Source organism: Myotis brandtii, unplaced genomic scaffold (assembly GCF_000412655.1).
Source record: "Myotis brandtii unplaced genomic scaffold, ASM41265v1 scaffold86, whole genome shotgun sequence".
Taxonomy (NCBI): Eukaryota; Metazoa; Chordata; class Mammalia; order Chiroptera; family Vespertilionidae; genus Myotis; species Myotis brandtii.
The window spans coordinates 107,403-129,140 of NW_005371503.1; the positions used below are offsets into that span (position 1 = coordinate 107,403).

At 39.5% G+C, this 21,738-nt stretch overlaps 1 long non-coding RNA gene across 1 annotated transcript in view; it reads right to left on the reverse strand.

Moving 5' to 3' along the window:
* The window catches only part of LOC106724516, a 21,106-nt gene extending 12,509 nt beyond the window's left edge, over positions 1-8,597 (reverse strand). The window contains exon 1 of the long non-coding RNA XR_001360328.1: positions 8,522-8,597. This is a non-coding gene — a long non-coding RNA (uncharacterized LOC106724516). The remainder of the gene's footprint in view (positions 1-8,521) is intronic.
* Positions 8,598-21,738: the final 13,141 nt, after the last annotated feature.

Below are 21,738 nucleotides of genomic sequence, written 5' to 3' on the forward strand. Positions count from 1 at the left end.
GTAGAAAATAATCTTGTCCATCATCCTCATGTTCCTCCTATCTCCTCCTCCCCCAGATTTGCAACATACTTGTGACTATTCTAGAAGACGGGATTGGGATGAAAGGGGAAAGAGAACCCCGCACCAACCAAAATATCATTCAGAGAATGTATTTCAAATCAAAGAAATGAATATACATACTGGTCTGATCACTCTTTACCTTCTCTTTTCTCTCTCTTTAACCCGCATGTTCCTTCCCGGGAGGGAGCAGTGAGTGGCAGGAGGCAGCAGTAGGCAGTAGGCGTGGGGACTAGGAGGGGTCACAGGTCACAGATAGGCTCGATGTCCTGGGAAGAGGAGGGATCTGGAAAGGAGAGTGGCTGGCTGCATACTGCACACACCTCCAGTGAACAAAATCCCTACAAAGAAATATCAACGTGTTTAATATTTCCTTCAAAATGAGAGGGCGGCTGGCAGAGCCTGGAGGAGATCACCTGGTTGTGGATTTAGCTTATAGTCTTGAGAGGAAGGTTAAAACCCTTCCTTTTCAAGTACTTCATTTTTTGAGACTGCTTTCTTCACTCTTTCGCTGTTCTCTGTTTTCTGAGCTGCAGCCACTTCTTCCTTAGGAACTATTCCTCTTTGTAAGTCTATTATTTATTTAATTTTCTCCCTGACACCATGCTGCTCCTAAAATATGTCCTTCTTTTATGCCAACGCACGCTTACTAGTAGATCTACGGAGCTTCCTTCCAGCAGCAGCAATCGGTCAGCCCGGTCTGGTGGCCACACACTATTTGGCGGGTGCTCTGCCCTGACCCCTGGGGGTGGGGGGTGGGGTGATAGAAACAGAGGGCAGGGTTCCTGCCCTCAAAGAATTTAGATTGCAGATAAGACTCAACACAGAGAGGGCTTTGTGTCAACATAGTTAACAGAAGCCTTGGGGTTTTGATCATTTCCAAAATGTCTGGCTTGATGTAGGAAGCTAATCACTCCTTAACTTTGTACTTGCTTCATAACGTTGTCTTAAGTCTTAAATGGAGTCCTTTCTATAACACTCTTAGAAAAGCCTTCTTGAGAGACACACATCCCTAGAATGTCATCATAGGGTCCTGATTCCATGTCTCCCAAGCAACGCAAACAAGACCCTGTTTTCAACTTTTTCTTCTTTTTTTCTCTTCAAATTTTGATCTTTCTGAGGAGATTATTATATATGACATACCTATAGCTATGTGTATAGCCATGGATGTATTTCTGTGTGTACATGTACATAGTCATGTATTCTTACATCTGTACACACAAGTATAGAGATATCTAAAGTACATAAAATGTCCTTACCTGTAAATAGCCAAAAGGTACTGACATGAATGATGACTTTTTCACATTTAAACAGTCATCAATCAATGTGAAGCCATGTTTAATGCTTGTATAATGTGGTGCAATAAAATTTAAAATATTTTTAAAAAAAACATATTTTATTGATTTTTTTTTACAGAGAGGAAGGGAGAAGGAGAGGGATAGAGAGTTAGAAACATCGATGAGAGAGAAACATCGATTCAGCTGCTTCCTGCACACTCCCTACTGGGGATGTGCCTGCAACTAAGATACATGCCCTTAACCGGAATCGAACCTGGGACCCTTCAGTCTGCATGCCGACGCTCTATCCACTGAGCCAAACCAGTCAGGGCTTAAAATAAATTTTTTAAGAAGCCTTCATTAGAGTGCTCACTGACAGTTATTCCAATGCTACTAGCCTCTCAAGAGCATGCAGACACGCATTGGCTCTCCCTGAGTTTGGTTCATTTCTCTTTAGAACAACGCCAACTCCTGTGCAAGGGGGAAGCAGAGCTCTTTTATGCAGAAACAGAGACCCCGGTTTTTCTTTATGAGGCCTTGACAGAATTGTGACTTGTCCCTCAGTTACCATACCCCATGCCAGTGGTGCTTGTGCAGCGCCTTCTTCCACACTGTGCAGACCCCGCAGGAACGGAGCAGATGCGGGTTCATTTCTCTTTAGAACAACGCCAACTCCTGCTGCAAGGGGGAAGCAGAGCTCTTTTATGCAGAAACAGAGACCCCGGTTTTTCTTTATGAGGCCTTGACAGATTTGTGACTTGTCCCTCAGTTACCATACCCCGTGCCAGTGGTGCCTGTGCAGCGTCTTCTTCCACACTGTGCAGACCCCCCAGGGACGGAGCAGATGCGTGGAGGCTCCTGTGTTTGAGTTCTGGGTAACTCGGGATGTTTCCGACTCACACCAGCATTGGCAGAATGAGGTGAGCAGAATTAGTCAGGCTTCCTAGGCTTTGCCCACCACATAGGGGCCCTGTGGTGGAAGAGGAGTGTGAGAATGATTGCATACAGGTTCAGCCGGGAGGCTTTTTGATCGGGTATGTCTTGTGATTGCTCAGATTCTTTAAGTTTAGTTCAGTTAAAGTCACACGCATCGGTCTTTCACCATGTGTTAGTTATCAATGGGGCGCTGAAGAGTCAGGGATGAACAGTACTTCATTTCTGCTCATGAGGCACTCATGGTCTCCTAGGAGAGATAGGTCATTGCAGTTTAGACTTGTTATTCAAGGACAGAAATCAGTGCAGAACACTACGGGTGCATAAAGGATGGACATTCTTTCAACCTTAGCTGTCAGAGCATTTCTGAAAGAGATGACACCTGACCTGATTCTCAAGGACCTACACAAGTTTCCCTGAGGGAAGAGTTGGGGAGTGGGTGGTTAAGCTTCAGAAGGGGGAAGGGAATAAGATTCCAGAAGTCAGGGACATGATCAGTTAAGGCAGCAGGACAAGAAGATTACATTAGTATTCCCTGTCTTAAGCATTTCTTCTGCCTCACTCCCATTGAGCCGAGAGAGGAAATGTAATCTGTTCACAAAAGTTCTTTTGCTCCAGTGGACCAAGCTGAGGAGAGGAAAAGAGGAAGGTACAGATTTCAAAAGAGAGGTCTTCCTCAAAGGGCACTCCTTTCACAGGCAATACTCACCCTGAAAGGTGCCCAGAATAACATCAGGACCTAACAGACAAGCCCTGGAAGGAGAGATGACTCAGAATTGCCCAGAACATTAGAGCCAATTCTTAAATCAGGGTATGAGCTCTGCAGAGGTGTTTCATCTTCCTTGTTAGAGGACTCTTCAAGATTTCCTAAGAATTATATTTCCTGAGGACAAAGTTGGTCTATCGAGATCTTTGATTGCCAGTTTAGAAGAATCTTAAAGTGCTCTAGCCCTAGAGTCAGACTAACGTGTTTGAATCCCAGTTTGCCACTCACCAGGTATGTAATCTTGGGCTGGGGAGTGTAGTGGGGAATGCTCAACTATCCAAGCCTCAGATGAGAAGAATCCTAACACCAATCTGTTAGGTGTGATGACACATATAAAGCATTTAGCACAGTTCCTGACACAGTAGGTATAACTGCTATTTTTACTGGTTGATATTGGCATTAGTGTTAGGATTCGTGTTTCTTCTAATGTCATATTAGTGTTAATATTAATATTAGTCTTAGCATTACAAGTGAAAAAATCATTTTTGGTTTAGCCAAAGTTAACCCTAGCAGAGATTCTACTATGTGATACCTGGGTTATTTCTTTGGAAACTTCCTTGTGAGTTACATATGGCACTTCTCACCAGTTCTTGTCTTCTCTTACTTAGTCATCACTCACAGAAAATTGGGGAAAAGGGAGGGAATACAGATTGGCACCAGGGAGAGTCTGTTTTGGTCTCCTGGATAGTTCCCTGCTGTCTACAATAGTCTGTCTTTCAGGCTTGTCTACTGCCACACTCTACTCACATCTCACATCCCAGGCTGCATCCAGATCTCTAGCAGGCTCACCTGAAGCAGACCTAGCATGGGGATTAGTGTGAGCATGATTTATGCAGGGCAGTTCCCAGGAGAAATGCTTACAGGAGTGAGGAAAGCAACCAGGAGTTCTCCAAGAATGTAGGTTCAGGTGCTGTCTAGCTTCAGGCTGATCCTGTCAGGTGCTTGGGAGTGGAATTCAAAGCCCAGTGGTTTGTTTCACTTTCAGGTTTGGGAGTTTCGAGTTCCAGCTTAACTCCCAGTCCTCCTAAATGAGGAGGCTTCAATCCCAAGGGCAAGCTTCCTGAGAAGTGTGAAGTATATAGATGTGGGCCTTGAATGTGTGAAAGGGATTTCCAAGGATTTAGGTGGTCTAATTACATGACAGGGGCCAAACCAAATGATTTCATGGGCCTTTTATGGCCCTCAGGCTAGATATTCTCCACCCATGCTTTAAAACATCATCCCCTCTTAACACTTATCTCCTCTGCACTTGTTGTTGCCTTTGTTTAGAGCAGTGGTTCTCAACTTTGGCTGCACATTAGAATCACCTGGGAATCTTTTTAAAATCCTGATTTCTGGGCCTCATCTTCTGGAATCAGGATTTTAAAAAGATTCCCAGGTGATTCTAATGTGCAGCCAAGGTTGAGAACCACTGGCTTAGAGTATCCCTTACCTCTTTTTATTATCATTCTAGATCCTGTTTCAAATGGTAAACCATTTCTACTGCCACAGACTCAGTTTGTATTTATAGTCATTACCAGTATGTATCGTGATTTAGCTGCACATATGTATGACTCACTCAATAGAACTTCTTGTCTTCTTGAGGTCAAGAACTGGTTCTAATTCAGTCCATATTTTTAGCATATATTTCTGAAAGGAATGATGAGAGAGAGATATAATACTTAAGGATCTGATGTTCTTTAAGGTTGTGTCAAGCAAATAATGTGGTTGTCTTTTTTTGCTTGATCTTGAAATCATAATGTTTTGCAATGAAAACAGTTTGTATTTGGCAGCCAGAATACCTTTGTAGCTTAACCAGCTCATGCCTAGTTGATCCATTTGTTCAATTGTCATGTATACTTTTATTCAAAAAATACTTATTGAGCATATTTGCCAGGCACTTGGCTAAGAACTGGAGACATGAGGATAAACAAGACCTAAATGATCTCAGTTCTCACAAAATCTTATGATTCAATGACAAACAGACAAACAAAAACTATGCAACCATATAGCACTATAAAAGCAGTGATTGGGGTAGTATAGGGAGCTATGGAAACACCCACACAATCTAGGCTTGCAGTTCACAAAACCTTTCCAGAAAAGGAATGTGAAAGCTGGGCTTAAAGGATCAATGAATGTTAAAATGAACAAATTTACTAATAAAATATTGATTGGTTTCTGTAGTCTAATTTGAGGCCCTATCAGTCTTTGAACTGGACCTTAGATTTATGGAAATAATTTAAAATAAGTTATTTGTGATACCACATAAGTTCAACTAAGTTTATTATCTGTATTATGATAGTTTGTTTTTTGTTTTTTATCCAAATCAGTCAGTGAGATGTATACTTTTATGGATAATACCTTTCTCTAAATCAGCTGAATCCTACTACTAGAATCCTGGAGGAGCCATAGTAATCATTTGAACTTTGCAAAATTTTACTTTTGGTACCCTTGGATCTTTATGTTTCAGATTTGTATGTGTGACATAAATATGTCTTTACATATGTTAACTCTTAAAAAGCTTAAAAAGTTCTGCAAGAAACAAAAAATTGAATTACCATATGACCCAGCAATTTCACTTCTGGGTATCTATCCAAAAGAATTGAAAGGAAAAAAAAAGAATTGAGTTCCAAAGAGATATTTGTATACTCAAGCCCATAGCAGCATTATTCACGTAACCAAGTGGTAGAATCAACCAAACTGCCCATCTACAGATGGATGAGTAGACAAAATGTGGTATGTGCATACAATGGAATATTACTTAGCCTTTGAAATGAAGGAAATTCTAACACACGCTACAACATGGATAAAGCACAAGGATATTATGCTAAGTGAAATAAGCCAGCAATAAAAAGACAAATACTGTATGATTCCACTGATACAAGGTGCCTAGAGTAGTCATATTCATAGAAATAGTAAGTAGAATGGTGGTGCTTACCAAGGGCTGGGGGAGGAGAAAATGAGGAGTTTTTGTTTTATGGGGAAAGAGTTTCAGTTTTGCAAGGTGAAAAAGTTTTGGAGATTGGTTATATACCAGTGTGGATATACTTACTGTCACTAAACTGTACACTTAAAAATGGTTAAGGTGGTAAATTTTATGATATGTGTATATTATCACAATTTTTTAAAAAGCTTTTAAAAATGTAAGTAATGATTTCTAATATTTACTCCATTATCCTGAGTTGGGTTGGTAAAATAAGAGTTCAAAAGTAATGAGGCTCAGCTCATGTAGTGGTGATGGGGGTTGGCTTGTGACAGGGTAAGGAAGCTTAAGCTCTGCCCTGTGGGTGGTGGGAGCCACTAAAGGTTGTAAAGAGAAGGACTTTGTCAGTTTGTGACTCAGAAAGGCCCCTGGTGCAGGGCAGAGGATAGATGGGCAAGGGGCAACCTCAGCAGCAGCCTAGCCAGCCCAGAGGCTGTTGGTGGCCAGCTTAGAACTGATGAGAATCTGAATGTGGGCAGATCAGTGGGTAGGTTAGTGGTGGTGGGGGACGAGGATGGAGTAGATTCAAGATAATCAATTAGACAGACTCAGTGATTTATTAAATTGGCAGATGGTGGGGGGTAAAAGAGAGGATGGAGTCAGAATGACTCCTACTTTCCTGGCTCAGATAACTGAATAGGTGGCAAAGCCTCCCTGAGAGAGAACTGAAGAGGGGGAGGAGGGGTGGGGGGTAGATGGGCTGAAGGCCCAGACACTGTATACCGGGCATATGCACGACATTCTCCCACTCCCAATGAACACATAACTGATCAAGAATGAATGTTAAACTAGATCCATGTTTCTGAGGCAGATTACCTTCCCAAATTATTCATAGGGCTAAGAACACAGACGGATGGTATTGTGTAGTTCATGGAAATGCTCTAACCTCATTCTGAAGTGTGTTCTCTCTCAAAGAGGTGTTAGCTACCAAATTGTCGATTCAGTTATCAGACATGGGCTTCATCACCTCATGGGAGTGGGGAGGGTTTGATGATTGTAGCGCGAGATTTCAGATTTAAATCAACTGGACAGGGTTCCGGCTCTGATGCCCATTACTTAGGTGACACTAGACAAGTCTCTGAACCTCTCTGAGTGTCAGTTTTATCATAAGAAAAATGGAGCATCCTAGGTAAGAAGGATTGCAATGGAAGAAACAGATGAGAGTCCTTTGCGAGCTATAGTCAACATATTGTGTGCTGTATTTTTGTTTTGTTTTGAAATTAATACTAAGCCCTAATGGGTTTGGCTCAGTGGATAGAGCGTTGGCCTGTGATCTCAAGGGTCTCAGGTTCGATTCCGGTCAAGGGCATGTACCTTGGTTGCAGGCACATCCCCAGTAGGGAGTGTTCAGGAGGCAGCTGATGGATGTTTCTCTCTCATCGATGTTTCTAACTCTCTATCCCTCTCCCTTCCTCTCTGTAAAAAAATCAATAAAAAATATTTTTTAAAAAAGAAATGAATATTAAGCTTAGAACATGTAGAAGGCCTCTTTGGGAAATACAAGTAATGATAATCAACGTCTGAATAAAAGTGGACAACAGATTGAATTGCCAACCCTTCTTGTTACTCAGATTATGAGTCAGACTGAGAGCTGATATCCAAAAAAGTCATTTTCACCTAAAAAATTAAAGAAATGCAGGTATGATTTTGTAAGAAAACATGTTGTTGGCAACATGACATGATAAAAATAACTGTTGGTGATAATAATGGGGTACTGGGTTAAGGTTAGACATCACAGTTAAGCTTGAGACAATGTTATGGCAGTATTTGGACCCCAGCCCATAATACCCCTGTATCATTCACAGAGAACAAAAGCAAAGCAAAGCAAACTAATATTTTACTAGCTGGGTTGTAAGTGGTACATAGAATTCTTAGGAGAAATGATTCCTGGTACTTAACAAGACCGACACTGTTTTTATGAAACAAGCTGACCCCTATCACCTGAAAAGAATAAGTGGGCCCATTAAGTTGTTTACTGCTTTGGATTAAACCAGTGGTTCTCAACTTTGGCTGCACATTAGAATCTTTTTGAAAATCCTGATTTCTGGGCCTCATCCTCTGGAAATTCTGTTTCTTTGTTATGGGGTGGGGCCACAACATTAGTAACAAAGAAACAGAATTTTCGGAGGATGAGGCCCAGAAAAAGGATTTTAAAAGGATTCCCAGGTGATTCTAATGTGCAGCCAAGGTTGAGAACCACTGGTTTAAACAGTTCTTAACAAGCACGTGCCTCTACCTACAAGCCACCTGTGTTAGCCCGTCCCCTCAGCACCCTTCTATAGCCCACAGGTAGAGATACTACGTTGTCAGGCAAAAGCAATTCATCAGTTTTGGTCGATTTTGATGGCTGTTTCGCTTTTGCTTGCACTTGACCTGGTGTATGGTGACCACAAAGAGTCTGCAGCAACACCCGTTTGGGGATGTCAATGACAGGTACACTGTGTCCTGCCACTGCAGTTAGAATGTGACGTTCGGGACTGTACCCTTTGCGAACACTAATGCTGTTTTTCTTTCTTGCCTTTTCACCTAGAAGTATCGATACCAAGATGAGGACGCTCCACATGATCATTCCTTACCTCGACTGACCCACGAAGTGAGAGGCCCTGAGCTCGTGCATGTGTCAGAAAAGAACCTGTCGCAGATAGAAAATGTCCATGGCTACGTCTTGCAGTCCCACATCTCTCCTCTGAAGGTCAGTCTGGTTGTGCTGAGAGCTGGCGGCTGCAGTGGGTCTGCCTTGCTAAGGGCGATGTTTGCGGGCCTGATAAAATGAGGCTTTTAAACAAACACGACAGTGGACGGTGGTTGCTGAGTGGTTGCTTTCTGTGGCTTGGAGGCTTTACATGGAAATCCTGACACAGGGCAGTTCCTGCGATTGTGGGAAGGTCTGGAAAATCTGTTTAAGTGCTGAGAATGGACTAGGGACAGCCCCGGGTGAATAAGGTTCCTGCGATTGTGGGAAGGTCTGGAAAATCTGAGGTGCTGAGAATGGACTAGGGACAGCCCCGGGTGAATAATTGAAAGGGAAATGAAGGGAACCTCAGGTTTAAAAAGCTCAGGACTACATCAAGGTTTTGTTCAAATGGTTTTTTCCCATCTCTCTTCCTGGTCTCAGACAAAATGATGGGAATAGGTAGAACATGAAAACACCTTAGTGTCATACTTTTCCACCTTTTTATTTAATTTTAAGCAATTTCTTGATAAACAGTATTTTGAAAAGGAGAGAAAATGAAATGAGAGTAAGGATTTTCTGTGCTCTTTGGTTGCAAATTACTCTGTCTTCGTGGATGCAATGGGATTTTGTGCTTTGAGTAAAAGCTTATGTGTTGATTAAAGTTAAAGAAAAATTGAATAGCGTCAATGATGTAATAGAAGAGAACTGAAATGAAAAACAAAACCACAACAAAACTACCTGGTAACCTAGGTTATCGGTAAAGAAAGTTTTATTTCGTTAGCCAGAACATTCACTTTAGCAGTGCTTCTCTATGGTTGTTTTGCAATAAAACAATATAGCCATAAGGTGGCCATGATGCTTTCTGGAATCTTATACTTTCTGAAATATCAAAGAAAGGATAAATTATGTTTAATATAGCTCCAAAATTTGGTACATTTTAAGTAACCTAGAATCCTAAAAATGTACTATCAAATAAACTAGCTCTAGCTACCATCAATTAATTAAAATAGGTTAATTCTAAACTTTCAGTAAATATAATATGTAAAAATAAGTAAATGTTATGCCTCTGGAAATCCTTGTTCAGTTCTTCCCCGAGTCTGTTTCGAAAGCATTGAATGGCTGATGGGAATGAGTATGTTTAACCTGGAGAAGAAAAAGTTAAGGGGATTTACCTTTTAGACCTCAAGGGCTGTCATAAGGAAAATACAGGATTGGTGTTACCCAGAGAGTGGAGGCTGAACCATTGGGCATAAGTAACAGAAATGTTCATTTGTGATCATCATAAGACCACAAGTCCTGACAGTGAGAGCTACCCCCCCAAAGTGCTGGCGTTCCCTGTGCCTGACATCGTTCAGGCCTGGATGATGACCGGGCAATGGTGGTGAGGAGAGGACTCCTTCTTCAGCAGGAGGATGTTTAAAACTGTCCCTAAGGTTCAGCCTGATTCTAGGAATCAGTGATTCTATTCTGTGGTCAAATACCCTTCTTCTTTAAGGACTCTTCCATTTTTTTTTATAAACGAATTCTTATCCTTATTCTGTGTGCTGACCAGTATAAATTGAGAAGTGGCAGAGCTGGGAGATGGACAGCAATGAGAATACTACAATTTCAGTTCACTATTTTTTTTTCTAACTTCTTGAAAGAATCCCTGTAAGGACTTCCATGGAGCTTTCCTTGTTATTTTCCTCCCAACATGAACTTTTCTCCCCTTCTTTGCACTTCCTTTTTAATCAGCTCTATAGCATGTCTCCTAAAGGCTGCAAGCCGAGTGGGATAATCAAGGGTGGTCTAAAGCTAGTCTGGTTACAGTAAAAAAAAGAAGAAGAAGAAGAAGAAGAAGAAGGAAGAAAAGAAACAACCAAAAAACATGATAGGATCTTCATTTTGTATATTCTGTCTTCAGCATATATATGATACTATAATTATCTTACTATCTACAGTTTGGGTTATTGCACAGTGTGTTATGCTACTTAATGCCTCGTTTGGAAAATGCATATTAGAGCTGAAGGCAAAGGTTGCTTTTTCTGAAGGTTAGATCAGATCTCAGATACAAAAGGAGATTTCCTATTTTACCTTTATCCCTTGCCTTCCAGGGATCTGAGTTGTGGCTTCAACTTCAGTGGCTTCTCTTAGCTTAGGTTTTCAATTTCTCCCTTCTATCTTATTCCTTATTCTGTTTTTGAAAAAAAATATTGGTTTCTATGGTTTTCATGGTGGTGTTTTTATTGAATGGACCTCACCTATAAATAATAAACCTCTGCTATGAAACATTAAGGTTAGAATAGGTTTTTCCCTCCTTTTGGGAACCACCAGCTCAATGGTGTGAGCTCCAAGGTATTGTGAAGAGGATGGGAAGGTGAGTTCACCCAAGACTTCTGCACCCAGGCTGTGAGGTAGCTATTAGGAGGCCAGGACTTTTCCCTCATGACTGGCTAGAGGTGTTGTTTATGCTGAACAAGATATACTTTTAGATTGCCTTAATGAAGAGTCTGTGCACCTTTCTTCTATTAGCAGTAATGTGAGGGATAAAAACACAACACTCAGATGTGTAGAGCTGGCCAATTTCCTGGTGTAAATACCCCCATCGTGACTGATTTTAGGCTACCAACCTGAAGCCCCTGGATGTATTTAGGAAGAGAGACACACGAGGCTCTCACCAGCCTGCAGGAGCACAGTACCGCACACCAGGCTCAAGTGCAGGTATTTTTATAGCAACAGGACCCATTTCCTAATCAAATTGCTAAGGGGCTATGATATTATCCCAGTTTCAGTGCTTGGAAAACCTGCCATGATTGAAATCTAATGTGTTATTTTCTCATAAAGGAAGCCTATTAGAGTCGGAGGAATGCTAAGGAGGTACAGTTCTCCATTAGAGCTGGCATATCGTCAACCTCTTTGCTGCTTCCCTCTATCTGGTGCTCTTGGGTCAAGTACTAAAAGGGGGGAAGAGTGAGGAGGCAAAACACACTGTCGGGAACTGCCCCTGAATCCTCATTAGCAGACACTGTAGCTCTCTAGTCTAAATCAGGGATTGGCGCGTGGTGCACCTAAACAAGAGCGTGGAGTGTGAGATGGCTGGCTAACAGTTTAAATGTCCTAGTGATCAGCCTCTGGATCATTAGCTGAGGAATCCCACTGCCTCAGGTTGCACAACTGTTTCTTCCATCCAGTGTATCCCTTGAAGCCTGGGTTCTAAGATTCATCTGCGTCTGGCCTGAGCCCGCTGCCTGGCTGATAGATGGGCTCGCCTAGCTTGTTTTCCTTCTAGTGGCTCCGCCAGTGTGAAGTATGGGGTTGGAAAGAGACATGCAATTTAGCGGTCAATTCGAGGGAATTTGTTTTCCTTGCCTCCAGATGGGAATGCTTTCTCCTCAGATGTTATCTAGACTTATCCATAGAGAAATTGGCCTATACTAGTATATGAAGCAGGAGAATTTTTCTTTTTCGGTTTAGGTCAATTCAATTAATATTAATTGAGTGCCTCCTATGTGCATCATAATAAGTGATGGGGAAACAAAGGGCAGTAAAACATGATTTTAAATATATATATATGAAATTTGTGCACTGGTAGGGTCCCTAGCAGCTGCCAGGGTCCCTAGCGGCTGCTGGCTGCCTGCCAGGTACTCCTCCCTTCTTCTGGCTGCCTGCCACCGAAACCACCAGTTGCCAACTCCCTCCCTTCCCCCGGCCAGCCCTGCCCCCTGGTGGAACTCCCAGAGGAGCTCCTGGTCAAAGGGACAATTTGCATACTATGCTTTTATTATATAGGATATATCACTCTTCTAGGGGACCCGAGTTCTAATTATTCATTACTTACTCTTACTCTACAACAGGAATTCAAATTCCTGAAGCTTAGATACTATGAGACCCCAAGCATCCGAGAGTACTCTCTAAAAGGGAGGGGAGAAGGAGGAGAGGGAGAGGGAGAAGAAGAGGGAGAGGGAGAGAGAGAGAGAGAGAGAGAGAGAGAGAGGGAGAAGGACAGACTGACTTATTTTTAAGAATCTGGACATTAGAATACCTGGGTTTTAATCCTAGTCCTTTCATTTAGTAGCTGTATGACCTTGATCAAATTAATCCCTCTGCCTCAGGTTCTGCATCTATAAAATAGAGGTAATAATAATTTATCTCATAGGGTTTCTGTGCAAATTAAATGCTGTAATACATGTACACTACTTGGAAACTGCCTGGCACATAGTAAGCACTCACCGATGTTGTTGATTTTTATCTTATTATCATCAGACAGCTACCATGACAAATACCTTAAAATCACTTATTTACCTCATTTTATCGCTAAAATATATTACACCTGGTTTTAAAATTAAATAGTTCCCACTTGACTGGTGTGGCTCAGTGGTTGAGTGTTGACCTTTGAACCAGAGGTCATGTTTGATTCCTGATTCCCAGTCAGGGCACATGCCTGGGTTGTGGGCTCTATCCCCAGCGTGTGTCATGCAGGAGGCAGCAGATCAATGATTCTCATAATTGATGTTTCTAGCTCTCTCTCCCTCTCCCTTCCTCTCTGAAGTCAATAAAAATATATTTAAAAATTAAATAAATTAAATAGTTCCCTTCAACCACATAACTAGTAAATAGGATTCCAATATTTTTAAGGCCTCTCTGAATCCAAAGCCTGTATCCCTTATCACTCCTGTGCTGTATCACTTTTCTAAATTGGTCTGCTATTTTTAAAGAGATCTAAAATATAAATTTTTATTCATTGTTTCCATGTGTGTGAAAGTTGAAGCTTCTTTTCTCTCTGGAACCTTATTCTGTAAAATTAAACAGATATAAAATTCAAGGGGATGGCTAAGAAATTTAGTTTTCTAAATGAGAACCATGATAAGCGGTGATAGATGGAAATGAAATACTATGAGAAAATAGAAGGAAAACAGGTTCTGTCTTTAAAATCTTTTAATCCACCCAGTAGAAAACTCCCCATGGACTATGTTCCACTCCCATGACAAAAACTAGTATTTTGGGACTAGTTTCCTTTAAAAAAAATCCTTTGAGAATGTAAGAATTTGTTCCTGAGCAAGAGAGACGCACTTTGTTTTGGGCAATGAAGGATTTTTCACATTGCGATACACTCCTCACACTAGGTGCCTGTGTCATTAAAAAACCCAGCTGAGCCAGGCTGGCATGGCTCAGTGGCTGAGTGTCAACCTATGAACCAGCATGTTGTGGTTTGGTTCCTGGTTAGGGCACATGCCTGGGTTGCAGGACTGATCTCCACTGTGGGGCGTGCAGGAGGCCGCTGATCAATGATTCTTTCTCATCATTGATGTTTTTCTCTCTCTCTCTCTTTCTTCCTTCCTTGCTGAAAAAAACAAAAACAAAAGCAACAAAGAAACACAGCTGAGTCCAGTGCACCACACCTTCACGTTTCTCCTTCCAAGGACCCAACAAGATCTAGTTCTGTAATTTCTACTTGGTTGTTTATCCTTTTAAAGTGTTTGTTCCAGATTGCTTAATGTCATATCTTTTCATTTTCAGAAATAATGTAAAAATTACTCATTGAACCATCAATCAATATAGGAATCACGCTACTCTTTATGCTATTTCATGTTACCATGACATTTGTTAGACCAGAAATCTAAGTGGTTGTTTGAATTCTACTTTTATTCATAACCATCAGTTTTGTTTTATTTTAGTAACTTTGCTATCAGTATTACCATTATTGTGTGAATACCCTCAGGTGAGGGTCTATGTTGATTTTGTTCATTATACCCTCAATTCTTCAACAAATACTTGTTTTTAAAATTAACTTAAATGTTAACTATTTGTAAGATCAATAATTGTCTTCTGGGAGGTGTTGACACTGAAGGCATAGACTTCTTGCTTTTCTGTTTCTGTTGTCTTCTCTTACCTAATTATCATCGACACAGAATTTCATCAATGTTAAACCTGATATTTCTTCATATCTGAAATCTGGTTGTGTCCTAAAATCAATGGTATCTTGCAATTAAATCTGCTAGCATCTCCTAGGGTACATAAAAATGTTTTTTATCATCAAAGCCATCATAGATTTAATGACTTTTTTCAAGAAAGATTAAAGCTCTCTTTCATGGATGGGTGGGAATTGTTTTGATCAGATAAATACAAGTATTCTGTCTTATAATTCTCTTTGAGACCAGAATAAACAGTTCTGGGAAGGTTTACTGGAAAATGAAAGTATGAGAGGTTGGTATAGACTTCTATAACCTTGAACAATTGGGCATTTGCTGAATATATACGGGAAAACATTGGTGAATCTGTAGGCAGTGCATGTTTAGGAAATTACGGGATTGCTCACAAATGAGGAGTCGGTATACAGAACTGCAGGAAGAAATATAAAGTGTGCTTTGTTTCACTCACTATTTCTTATCAGAGTTGCCAGACATGCTCATAGGAAGGTGTTTTAGCCAACCCTACAGTAAGTCCTCTTCCTCCATGAAGCCTTTCCTATTAATTCTTGCCTGACTCCATTTGGTCATAACATTGTATGGCACATGGAGTTTATACCACTTCATTATTCTATTAGTTTTTCTAACTAATTTTTGTGGAACTATGTATTGTCCTTTCTTCTATATATTCTGTTTCTCTTGCTTTTTTTTGGTCCTGCTTCTTTCTTTCTTTTTATTTATTATTTATTTATTTATTTATTTACTTCTTTCTTTTTAAACATGCATGCATTTAGATAGCTTGCAGTTCACATATATGACTTTGTAGTCTCTGAATTTTTTTATTTTTTATTTTTTTATTTTTTTATTGCTAAAAGTATTACAAAGGGTATTACATATGTGTCCTTTCCCACCCCACCCTCCGCCCTTGACAATCCCCTGGCCTCCCTTACTCCCCAGTGTCTTATGTCCATTAGTTATGCTTACATGCATGCATACAAGTCCTTCGGTTGATCTCTTACCCCCCTCCCCCTGCCCCCCAATCCTCCCTGGCCTTCCCGCTGCAGTTTGACAATCAGTTTGAGGCAGCTCTGCCTCTGTATCTATTATTGTTCAAAAGTTTGTAATGGTCTTTATTATCCATGAATGAGTGAGATCATGTGGTATTTTTCCTTCATTGACTGGCTTATTTCACTTAGCATAATGCTCTCCAGTTCCATCCATGCCATTGCAAATGGTAAGAGTTCCTTCTTTTTTACAGCAGCATAGTATTCCATCGTGTAGATGTACCACAGTTTTCTAATCCATTCATCTACTGATGGGCACTTAGGCTGTTTCCAAATCTTAGCTATGGTGAATTGTGCTGCTATGAACATAGGGGTGCATAGATCCTTTCTGATTGGTGTTTCTGGTTTCTTGGGATATATTCCTAGAAGTGGGATCACAGGGTCAAATGGGAGTTCCATTTTTAGTTTTTTGAGGAAACTCCATACTGTCTTCCATAGTGGCTGCACCAGTCTGCATTCCCACCAGCAGTGCACAAGTGTTCCTTTTTCTCCACATCCTCTCCAGCACTTGTCGTTTGTTGATTTGTTGATGATAGCCAGTCTGACAGGTGTGAGATGGTACCTCATTGTTGTTTTGATTTGCATCTCTCGGATGATTAGTGACTTTGAGCATGTTTTCATATGTCTCTTGGCTTTCTGAATGTCCTCTTTTAAAAGATGTCTATTTAGATCCTTTGCCCATTTTTTGATTGGATTGTTTATCTTCTTTTTGTTAAGTTGTATGAGTTCCCTATAAATTTTGGAGATTAGGCCCTTATCAGATATAATGTTGGCAAATATGTTCTCCCATGTAGTGGGCTTTCTTGTTGTTTTGTTGATGGTTTCTTTTGCTGTGCAGAAACTTTTTATTTTGATGTAGTCCCATTTGTTTATTTTCTCTTTAGTTTCCAATGCCCTAGGATCTGTATCGGTGAAGAAATTGCTTCGGCATAGGTCTGAGATTTTGTTGCCTTTGGATTCTTCTAGTATTTTTATGGTTTCCGGTCGTATATTTAAGTCCTTTATCCATTTTGAGTTTATTTTTGTGTATGGTGTAAGTTGGTGGTCTAGTTTCATTTTCTTGCATGTATCTGTCCAATTTTCCCAGCACCATTTATTGAAGAGACTGTCTTGACTCCATTGTATGTTCTTGCCTCCTTTGTCAAATATTAATTGAGCGTATTGGTTGGGGCTGATTTCTGGGCTCTCTATTCTATTCCATTGATCTATATGTCTGTTCTTGTGCCAGTACCAGGCAGTTTTGAGAACAGTGGCTTTGTAATACAGCTTGATATCTGGTATTGAGATCCCACCTACTTTCTTCTTTCTCAGGATCGCTGCAGCTATTCGGGGTCGTTTTTTGTTCCAGATGAATTTTTGGAGAGTTCGTTCTAGGTCTGTGAAATATGCCGTTGGTATTTTAATGGGAAGTGCGTTGAATTTATAGATTGCTTTGGGCAGTATGGACATTTTAATGATGTTGATTCTACCAATCCAAGAACATGGTATGTTCTTCCATCTCTTTATGTCTTCCTCTATCTCTTTTTTCAACGTCCTGTAGTTTTCTGAGTAGAGGTCTTTTACCTCTTTAGTTAAGTTTATTCCTAGGTAGCTTAATTTTTTTGGTGAGATGGTAAATGGGATTGCTTTTTTAGTCTCTCTTTCTGCAAGTTCACTATTGGTGTATAGAAATGCCATAGATTTCTTGGCGTTAATTCTGTATCCTGCTACATTGCCGAATTCTTTTATTAAGTCTAATAGTTTTTTGATGGAGTCTTTAGGGTTTTTTAAGTATAATATCATGTCATCTGCAAATAAGGACAGTTTTACTTCCTCTTTTCCAATTTGGATGCCTTTTATTTCTTCTTCTTGTCTAATTGCAATGGCTAATACTTTTATTGAAGAGACTATCTTGGCTCCATTGTATGTTCTTGCCTCCTTTGTCAAATATTAATTGAGCATATTGGTTCGGGCTAATTTCTGGACTCTCCATTCTATTCTGTTTCTCTTGCTTTTAATAAGTGTGTAAACTCCTATTAAATGGACCACATCTTTCTTTTATTTTTCTTTCTTCTCTGTAATTGGCATCTACAATGAAACTAGACCTGATTTCCTAAAGTACAACTGGTGGGATTTTGTCATCATTATAGGAAAACTAAATGGGTTAATGTTGAAAACATGAACTTGTTGAAGGATTTCCCAGTCTTTAATAAGATAATGTGCACTATAAACCTCTAAGATGGAGATATGGTTAACACACAGTATTTCCCAAACATATTGGTCATGGGACCCATTTTCCCCTAAACAAACAAACAAACAAATATTTTTGGTTGGGCACATAAACTTTTAAAAATACTATAACAGACACAAATTATGGCTAATACAACCAATAGAAAAGTGTAACATAAAAATTCATTCTAGCCCTGGAATTAGACTCAATCAGATTCAAATACCAAGTCCTCTACTTACTAGCTGTGTGAGCATTTTCAAGTTTTTTAACTTTCTTAAGCCTCAGTTTAATTTTAAAATAGTGGCATTCTCTCATCTGCTTCTATGAAGTTTGAGAAAAATCTATACGAAAATCTTAGCTCAGAGCTTTTGCCCCACCCTGCATATTTGACTTCATTAGTCATGGGGTCCAGACCATCAATTACAAAAAATGTAGTTTTTTTCTTTGCAGAAAAAACTTTATATTGCTTTTGGCAATATTACTACTAGAAAACTAAGCTGTTTTTGCTTTTTAAAAGAAAATCAGTAATTTACAAAAATGTAAAATCTGTTCATTTCTGTCTCTTGCCACTAGATGGTGGAAGTAGCTGGGCTGATGGTTCAGGAAGCAACTGAAATTTGTGAGGCTGAATTGAGAGCTCTCAGTTAATAAAAACTATAAGAAGGATTTAGCAGAGATGGTCAGACTTGTGAATAACACATTTTGCTCCAGTCCCAGACTTTGAGGAGAGGAAATTGTTGAGTGAAATATGGCCATGGCAGATGTATCCTGAATCCAGTTATCAAAGCATCGAAATTCTATGCCTATAGCAACATTTCTTGCTTCAATTCTTACTAATTGGAAAGCTATTAACTGGTAGCATACTTCAAATAATCTTGAATATTTAAGCCAGAAGGTGGAAAAAGAAAAAGAAAATGGTAGGCATAGGGCCTATTGCATTATCTCACATTCACCAATGCTCTCTAGAACTAGCCCACCATGTGTTAATGGGTTCCCACCATGGCTTTGGAAAGATAAGACAGTGGAATGACATCTAGATCTCCAATTTCTGTTATCTGTATAATAATTATAACAATAACAATGAATTTTCTCTAAGAAATATTATCTTGTAATATATATTAAAGGCATAATAAGTTTTTTAAAAAATAAGAATTTATAATAACCCTAAATAAGCATCATTGACGATTATTTATAGCTGCAGATATTCCAAAAGAACTAACTCAGTTATACACAAAAGTTTTCCTCAAGACTAAGATTTCACCACTGTCAAGATTTGTCATAACAATTAGAAATAATGCAAATAAAGCTCACAGAGGCTGCCCATCATTAAAGGGTAATTATTATTAGTTTTGTTAATGCTGCTGCTATGATTGATGCCCTAAAATGATACATAACTGTTACACCCCTCCCCATTAAAAGAATTAGAATTGTAACCTCTTAGTAAGTGTGTTTTTCATTCTTTTTCATTGGCAAAGATATATAGAAGCTATTTCAAATATCATGCATGCATTTATAAATAAGTGTTGGCATAGATTGGGATCTATCATTTTTAATTCCTTTCCAGCTAATCCAAAATACTAATAGCATAAAGTGGAAAGCAGATAGCCTTTAGCATCAGACTTACTTGCATTAAAATTCTGGCTCTTTTTCTCTCTAGATGTGTCCGTTAGTAAATCTACTGACTTCTCCCCTATTGTAAATAATAGTATAGAACTCACAGAATCGTGGTATTGATTACTTGGATGGCTTTAGAATGCACTTGGCACCTTAGCAGATGCTCAATAAATGGTAATTATTTTATATTTAAAAATTAGAAAATGTAGAGCAAATCTGAATTTAAGTCCAATCAACCATTTGAGCTCTCAATAAAGATGGCACTTGTCATGTCTTCACACTTGCTGTCCTTGAGAGAATGTCTTTACACTACAGAATTCCTGCATCTCAACTAAGCAAGGGTATATAACCCAACATTATCTTTCAAATGAATGTGACTGTCACCTTGCTTTGTTCAAACAAAGTGCAGCAAGTAAATTGGGGACATTAGCCAGGTTTTGAACAAGACTTACCAAAGCATAAGGAAATGTTCTTTTCTTTTGTGTCTACTTATAGAGGATGGTGGAGCATGTGTAGACTCTTTCAAGATGGCTATTTGGAGAGAAGCATTGATTTAGATATAAAATTCCTTATATGTTTATTTAATTTTTTTACTTAAAATAATTAAAAATCATTACTTCATAGTAACAAGTTGATGTGTAGTAAGCTTTGAGTAATAAAATGGAGATATTTAACAAGCTCATTGAATTCATATGTTAGCCATATTAAGAGTCTAGAAATATTATTAACCCATGAAAATGTAACCAATTTTTATCCTATGTCTAGCAATGTATTTATAAATATACTCTACCAATTTTAAATGCAGATCAAATCCCACTTCTGTAAACTCTAAGGGATCTCTCTAGCATCATTCATATGGTATACTTTTATTGCTTTGACATCAAGTCTAATTAATGTGGTGTTCTCCTCAACAGAGAGATTTTGGCAGTATCAACAGTATTTGTTCATTTATATTTGTTCAACAAAACTACTAGGTTCTGGGGAGAGGGCATTGAGGTAGCTTCTAGGGTCTAATATATAATTTCATGAATTTTTATTTCGTTGTGTTTCTATCTATTGCCTACGCTTTCTGTGTAGAGGCTGTTTTAGGAGGAACAGTAACAATAATAAAATGTAGTCTTTATTAAACTTCTGATATATGCTAACAAGGAAAATGGGTACAAAAAATTAGAAAACATTTCTAAGGCCACACAGTTAGTCTTTGATATGGAATATGAGATCAGACACCTCACTCTGAGTGCTGTATTATTCACCAGCAAATGAGAATGATAGTTTTAAAACTAAAGGGGGCAGTAGAAATAATCAAATCCAGGATTTTCAACCTGCAACTGACCGATTAGAAGATGTGAAATCAATTTACTTGGTGATTTTAGAATAGAATAAAAGAACAGAATAGAGCCCTAACCGGTTTGGCTCAATGGATAGAGCGTCGGCCTGCAGACTGAAAGGTCCCAGGTTCGATTCCGGTCAAGTGCATGTACCTTGGTTGTGGGCACATCCCCAGTAGGAGGTGTGCAGGAAGCAGCTGATCAATGTGTCTCTCTCATTGATGTTTCTAACTCTCTATCCCTCTCTCTTCCTCTCTGTAAAAAATCAATAAAATATATATATTAAAAAAAAGAACAGAATAGAAAATATGAGAGTACATCACAAGTAGAAACCTTTGCTTCAGTTTACTAGTACTGTGGGTGTGTTTGGGTGTGTACTGGCTCACAATGTAAAATATATTTCTTATTATGATCAAGGTAAAAAAAAGTTGGAAAGCCACTGATGGTTCCAACTTCCCCATATCACAAAAAGGGGTGTGGCTTGGGAAAGAAAACCTTTGGTCCAGAGAAGGTAAATGATTCCCTAAAGTTCATTGGTCAGAAATGGCACAGAACTTGAAGTTGAAAACTTGACAGTATTAACTGCTGTTATTTCCTCTGCTCAGCCTCTATTGTAGCTGCCATTACTACCAATTAAATTACTTAATTGCTTCTCAAAGTTGGGTATGTCTCAGAATCACACAAAAGCTCAGCCCTATCCTACTTTATGGAACCTGGGGCTCTGTATCTTTATTACCTCTCTGGATGACTTTGTTATGTACTAACTTCAGAGAACTGCTGTCTTGGACTCCATGTTGTCATAGCATTTATTCAATGACTAGAGGCCCAGTGCATGAAATTCATGCACGGGTGGGGTCCCTAGGCCTGGCCGGTGATCAGGGCCGATCAGGTTCCCCACCTCCCTGTCTCCCCCTTCCTCCTTCCCTCGCCACCTGTGTCCACTGCCACTGACCCCTGGTACCCCATCCC